Below are 6,951 nucleotides of genomic sequence, written 5' to 3'. Positions count from 1 at the left end.
ATTCGTTAGTCTGGAAGCAGATTCCTGTCCAACCCACTGAGTAAATAAAGCGTATGCACGATGTGAACATTCCGTCACTGGGTCTCCCGGGACCTCCTCGCCGAGTCGGCAGAGGGAGCCATTCCCCAAGAAATCAACGCGCGAGGCCTCGCAGTGGGCCTGGGGGATTTTCTGGTGCGTCCCAGGAGTAGTCTTCCCCGCCCGCCTCTGTAAAGCGGGCGCTCTCCTCCTCCGCCCTCCATCCCCACCTCCCTGACCTAGGTTCACAACCACTTTGCTGCTGCGTAGCGCACGGTGGCACCGCGTGGCCACCCACCCCATCTCAGTCTCTTACTTGAGCTTCCTCCCTGACACTATTGGGGACGCGCCCGTCCACTTCAGTTGACCGCTCGGGCACTGGCCCTGTCCCCCAAATCCTTAGAGAGTGTATAGAACACCTCCCCGAGACTTTGACGAGGGGTTCGAAATCAAAGTGGGTCAGGACGAAGACCAGAACCACACTCCGCCACCAGTTCGTTCAACCCTTGCGGCGACCCCAAGGTTTGCCAACTTTGTGACCCGGCCATTGGCGGGGTCACCCCAAGCTGTGGAAGCTGTTCAGGGAGGGGAGACCTGCGATCCGGGTGAAGAAGTTCAGCCAGAAGGATTCTGTCGATTGCAATAGGGACCGAGAGCGGCGCCAAACGACACCCCCTGAGCGGCCACTGCCCCGGCGGCAGCAGCTGCAGCAGCCGCAACTGCTCGCATCCCGGCCCCGGCTCGGGTTACTCCCCTCCTCCTCCAGCATCTCGGGCCAGACAGGGAAGACCTTATTCAAGTTTGTAGCGAGTACTTTCTCCGGTGCGCAATACCGGGTCTGGAAACGCTTTGCGACCTACCTCTTTCCCGCGTCTCCATCTCTGCTCCTAAGGGAAGACTCCCAAGCATTGCTTTCTTCTGGGACGTTGCTTGGAGGTTAACTGCGCTGTTTGGAACAGATTTTCTATCTTGGCTGGCGTTGAGCGAAGACAGGGGGAAAAGGTTGCGCTGAGAATCTCAAGATCTCGGACCTGGGTAAGAGTTAGGCAAACTCAACTCTGGAGGCCTTTGGACCTGGCCGGACGCTGGGAGGCTTCTTATGGGCAGTAGGCACCTATCTCTCAGCCAGGGTACCCTGGTGCAGTGTGAAAAGGGGTTAGTTGGACTCAGTCAGGGTTGTTTATGTGTGTCTCACCGATTTGTTGTTATGGTATGCATTTGATTTTATTACTTGGGACAGTGTAGGGAGTTCTTGGAGTATTTTTCCTGGGAAGACATCTCCATTATGCATTTTACTTTGCATACTCTGCCTTTATATTGCCTAGCTTGTATTTGTGCCATGTTGACCTGTGCCATAACTGGATGTAGGGAGACTGGGGGGAGGGGGTGGAATCCTGGAATGAAAAGAGGTTTCAACTGGGCCCTTCTTTTTAGATCTGCTTCACTTCTCTGGGATCTTGACTTGTTTTCTAAACTTTTCTTTCTTTAGTACTTGATATTCAGGTTGTGCAGTTAACTCATCAGACTTGCAGGATGCTCCCTGTTCCTGCGTCTCAGCATTCTTTGGGGTGTCAGAGTTCCAGGCTGGGTAACTTGTACCAGGGGGTCCTTGTCGGAATGCTTGGCTCCTCAGGGAGTGCTGGAAGGACAGTTCTTCAAGTCATAGTTACTTTTTGAAAACATTTATCCTGTGTTGGTCTTTTTCTTTTAAATTCCTTTGATCTAGGACTTTAATCCCTGATTTAGGAAGCTTTTTTATCTATTTTCTTTCTGGAAATATTTTTCTTAACGACATCATGGAGTAAATGAAATATGGTGATATTTGCTGCTTCTTTTGAAAGTGTCTTCATATTGAAGATTCACATTCTTTTTTAAAAAGTATTTTTTAGTTGTAGGTGGACACAATTTTATTTTTATGTAGTGCTGAGGATCGAACCCAGTGTTCTGCACGTGTGAGACAAGCGCTCTACCTCTGAGCCCCAGCCCCGACCCCAGTCCAAGATCCACATTCTTTAAGGGGGAGTCAAAGTTTGGGATTTTATTAGCTTAAAATGGTCATTATTGCTATGTTTTCTATTAAGTTATTTTTTTTAGTTGTAGATGAACTTTTATTTATTTTTTATGTGGTGCTGAGGATTGAACCCAGTGCCTCACTGTGCTAGGGAAGCGCTCTATCCCTGAGCCACAACCCCAGTCCTCATTATTGCTGTTCTTAGGCAGTGATAACCTTGCTGGGCCAATGCAGATAATGACAGCCCTTCTTGGTTCTTCTTGCCTTATTTTGTTGTATCCTGGCTCTCACTTTATGTACAGTCTTCCCAAGTTAAAAAATCGCTTAATTCCTTATGGATGAAAAGACCAGGGCCAAATTTCATTATCCAGAAATGCCATCTTCCTGACGTGAGTGCTCCAAGGGCTCAGCTTGCAGGCTGATTTTTGTTTTCCCACAGAGAGGTCATAGAGTTTGGTTGGTAAACTCTCCACTCTGCCACTTTCCAAGTGTGTGGTTTTGTGTTACTTAACTTCTCTAGGCACATCTATAAAATAATAATAATAGCAGTGCTTACTCCAGAGGGTTGTTGCAAGGATTTTTTTGTGGGGGCATATTCTGGGATTGAACCAAGGGCATTTGACCACTTGAGCCACATCCCCAGCCCTATTTTGTATTTTCTTTAGAGATAGGGTCTCACTGAGTTGCTTAGCACCTTGCTTTTGCTGAGGCTGGCTTTGAACTCAGGATCCTCCTGCCTCAGCCTCCCAGGAGGCTGGGATTACAGGTGTGCGCCACTGCTCCCAGCATGTTGCAGGGATTAAATGAGTTAATGTACACAAAGCCCTGACAAACCGAACATGAAGAAGGCAAATACTAGCTATTATTTTAGTTTTGAGCTAGCACTAACTGTTGGTGTATTGCTATCACATAACTTTATGAGCCATCAGTAAGTGTTAGTTATTATTTCTATTTGGATGGACTTTAAAGACTGCTCCTCTGTGAGCTTCACTATCACCAAGGATATGATGGACACTAAAGGGTACTTGGAACAGGTGAGGAGGTGGGAAATCTACACTCAGTTCATATCCTGAACTGTTCCTTAGAAATGCTTTGCATTAATATACTTCCTTTAACCTATTTTTTAGAGGTCAGCCATTCATTTGATAGGTATTTATTAAGCATTTATTATATTCCAAGCACTGTTCTAGATTTTGTATTATTTAAGTTCTTTGGTTGATTTTAAAAATGGATGCACATAAATATTTGCCTTAATGACTATCTCCACCTCATTTCAAGTACGTTAGGGCTTCCTTTATGTGATGCTAGCACTCTTTAAGTTAAATCTCAGATACTTCTTAGCTATGATGATTTGAAAAGCTTTTACTTTTATTTATTTCTTGGTACTGGGAATTGAACCCAGGAGTACTAAGTCCCCAGCCCTTGTTATTTTTTATTTTGAGAGAGGGTCTCACTTAGTTTCCAAGGCTGACCTTGAACTTGTGATTCTCCTGCCTCTACCTCCCGAGGCATTGGGTTTACAGGTATGGGCCACAGTGCCTGTCTCAATAGCTTTTAAAATGCACATGAAAGTAATCTTGTTGAAGAACTGAATAAAATATTTGGTATGACTGTAAACCATGTTGCTTCTCCATTTAGACACAGGTTTCCTCAAGTGTAAACTTGTGTTGGGAGGTAGGGAAAGAGTAGAATAATCTCCAGTGTTCCTTCTTACTCTCAAATCTTAAATTGGTTGCCTTACCTCTTTAGTAGCTGTTTTTGGCCCCTCCCCCATTTCTTTTAAACATCTTAGTTACATTAATTATGAAACTTCCATCTTGGCACATTAATCATTGTGAGTAATGACAGTGGTAATTAATAAAAAGTGGAAAGCATTTAGCTTTGCTTGTATTTCACAGCTACGTTCAGACATTGATGTGTATCAGAAACATGGGGATGAGAAGTTGTTAAAATATTGGATTGAAATATGAGAAATTGCCAAAACTTGATCATTTTTGAGCTAAAAAACATGATTTCATGTGGTTCAGTCTAATATAAATCCTAGCCCCTTCCACCTTGCTTCACATGCAGTGGGTTTGGGTGAGTTGTGAAAAGTCTACATTTTTACAAGTTCCCCAGGTGGTCCTAATGCAAAGCCAAGCCTCAAGCTCACTTAGCAGCAATGGATCTGCCTTCTTCAAGACCATCTGCTTTGTCCAGAAGCATATTTTTAAAATACAAATCTGACTCCATTATGCCCTCATTTAAAAATCTCTGGTAACTCTCTCGATCATGAACGTTAGTGTTGTCCAGGTGCTTCTTGAAAATACTGATCCCAGGGCTTCATCCCAGATGTAAGGGCCAGAAATCAGCATTTCCAATCCATCTCCAGGTGAATCTGGTAGACATGACCAGAGATCACATTTTGACTTATAGCATAAGGCCCACCCTCTCTATTGTGGTACATGAGACCTTTGAACTCTCTTCTGAGGGATGTTTCTCTATAATCCTCTCTAGCCCTCCAGCCCACACAGATCTTGATCTTGTTAGTTTCCCAAATATATTGTGCATGTTCACTCCTCCGTGACCTAGGTATGCTGCTCTCTCTGCTGGAAATGTCTTTGCCCTTTTCTGTCTAACCAACTACCTACGTAGCTTCCAATATTCAGTTTAAATCAGATTTCCCCTCTGGAGCTTTTCCTAGTTTTTTCACATTAAGTCACTGGTATCTCATACGAGTCCCATTCCTCTTTGTGGATTGCTTTCATATAGCATCTATCACCTTGTTATTTGAATGTTTATCCCTGAAAGATTGGTGAATTCCTTGTTCTTTATTAAAAGCCCTTATCCAAGTGACTGACATATGGTGGTTACATAATAAATGCCCAGAGAATGTGGGAGAAGAATGAATAAGTGAATGACAGTTGATATTTTCTTAGCACACAAAGTGTTTGGGGCAGTCACTAGTACCTATGAAGTGTTGTGGAGAAACCGGTAGAGAATCTGCAGTTTGGCCAGAGGAAATGTCCCTTGACAGTCTGGTTAGGAGTCTCAGTGGGGAAGTGGCAGCATCAGTGACTAGTCAGAATCCAGACTGTTGGACCTAACACGGTCCTCTTAAGGACTGCCTGTACTCAGGTTCTCAAGGGTGTGTGTGCTGTAGTTTTAAAAATGAGCTGAGTTTTAAGAATTAACAGGATTCATTGAGTTCTGCCGATTTGTCTTTCTGCTTCCAAAATGAACTTTTTCTAGCTTAGTGTAAGTTCGTATCATTTTCTGCCTGGACTTTTGCATGATTTTTAACTGGTTTCCTAACCCACCCCTTTCTCCTTTCTTCCCTCTCTCCCTCCCTCCATTCCTTCCTTCCTTCTCTGTATCTGAATTTCCCCAAATTTTATATTTATCTCTTAACCTCTCTTTACCTTTTAAGTGTATTTTTCACTATGATCATTATTTCTCTTTTTAAACATAGTTATTATAGTGGATTAATTCAGGGGACTTAATAAAAGGATTTCTCATACTATGAAGAAAACTATTATTTGTATCTTATTAGATACAAAGCAGTGTTACCTTACCTTGAAGGACTTCATTTGTAGAACTACAAGTCACCATGTTTGATGCTGCATACTCTGTATCATTAGCCACCCTGAAAGTATGAATGTGATAATATATCCTGTTATTATCACCGTTTATTTCTACCAATTTCCTCTCTGGTTTCATTTCTAGGAATTTATTCTCCTAGATAAAAAAACTATGCAAAGCATTTTAACCACCTCAGTTTCCTGCACACAGGGTAATAAATTGTATCCCTCCCTACTTCTTAGACAAAGAAAATGGAATTTCAGTATGGAAAGCCTCATCTTTATAGGTTCTTTGCAGGATAGTAGCATCTGTTAAAAACATTTTATCTTTGGGAGGGAGAAGGCCCTATTGTAGGGAACCACCAAGTGCCTTGACATTTACATTATGTCTGATGCAGATGAGTTGTACAGATTTGGCTGGTTCTAAAACATAGCCATAGGTGGTAGTTCCTGTGGTAGATCTTTTAAATACTTTCTGGTAAAGACTCATGTTTGTCTTATAAAAAATTATGTGTTTGGTACTAGAGATGAAACCAGGGACTCCTGCGTGCTAACCATGTACTCTACCACTGAGCTATACCCCTGGCCCCTTAAAAAAATAATTGTTGATGACGAATTGAAAGCCAAAAGACACAAATTTAACTTGTTTCTTAGAGAATGAAATAGAACTATGACACCTTTCTTTGAGCCCTACAGACTAATTCTTTAATTAAAACAAAAATTTAAGAATCCATCTCATTGATATCTTGAGGAGGGTACCCTCTCAAATTTTGGATGAGAACTTGATGACAAGATTTGACTTTGGTTCTTGAAGAAATTAATTGGTTTGAGTTTTTCCCCCTCCATCAGATATTTATTAGGCTAAATATAGGGCACAGGGGTAAATGCTATGTGTAATTACCAAGAAGTTCTTGCCTTCAAAAAGAAAAATCTAGGTTAAAAAATACACCTGACCAGGGCTGGGGAGATAGCTCAGTTGGTAGAGTGCTTGCCTAGCAAGCACAAGGCCTTGGGTTCAGTCCCCAGCACTGCAAAAAAAAAAAAAAAAAATATATATATATATATATAAAATATATATATACACACCTGACCAGGTAAGGCTGGGTGCAGTAGGTGTCAGGTGGGAAGTTCTGAGAGTTACTCAGAAGTTCACTCCAGGGAGAGGGCTCTGTGTGCTCATCAGTTTTCCTGGCAGTGTGGGAGAGAGGATTTCAATGTATAGAGCTTCTTAGGCAGGGGAATGGACTTAGCCAACATATGGTAGCAGAAATTTGCAAGCCAACTCCAATTAACAGTGAGTGCTGTTCCACAGGAGTGCTGAGTTAACAGTTGAGAATCATTTTATGAAAACTACTTATGGGG

The 6,951-nt window shown here is 42.6% G+C and overlaps 1 protein-coding gene across 1 annotated transcript in view; it reads left to right on the top strand.

Moving 5' to 3' along the window:
* Nucleotides 1-374: 374 nt before the first annotated feature.
* The window catches only part of Megf10 (multiple EGF like domains 10), a 168,186-nt gene continuing 161,609 nt past the window's right edge, over nt 375-6,951 (top strand). The window contains exon 1 of the mRNA XM_047556736.1: nt 375-1,053. The gene's annotated coding sequence lies outside the window, so the exon portion shown is untranslated. The remainder of the gene's footprint in view (nt 1,054-6,951) is intronic.

Source organism: Sciurus carolinensis, chromosome 6 (assembly GCF_902686445.1).
Source record: "Sciurus carolinensis chromosome 6, mSciCar1.2, whole genome shotgun sequence".
Lineage (NCBI taxonomy): Eukaryota > Metazoa > Chordata > Mammalia > Rodentia > Sciuridae > Sciurus > Sciurus carolinensis.
The sequence above is the reverse complement of the archived record's forward strand: the minus strand, read 5'-3'. Positions and strand labels throughout refer to the sequence as shown.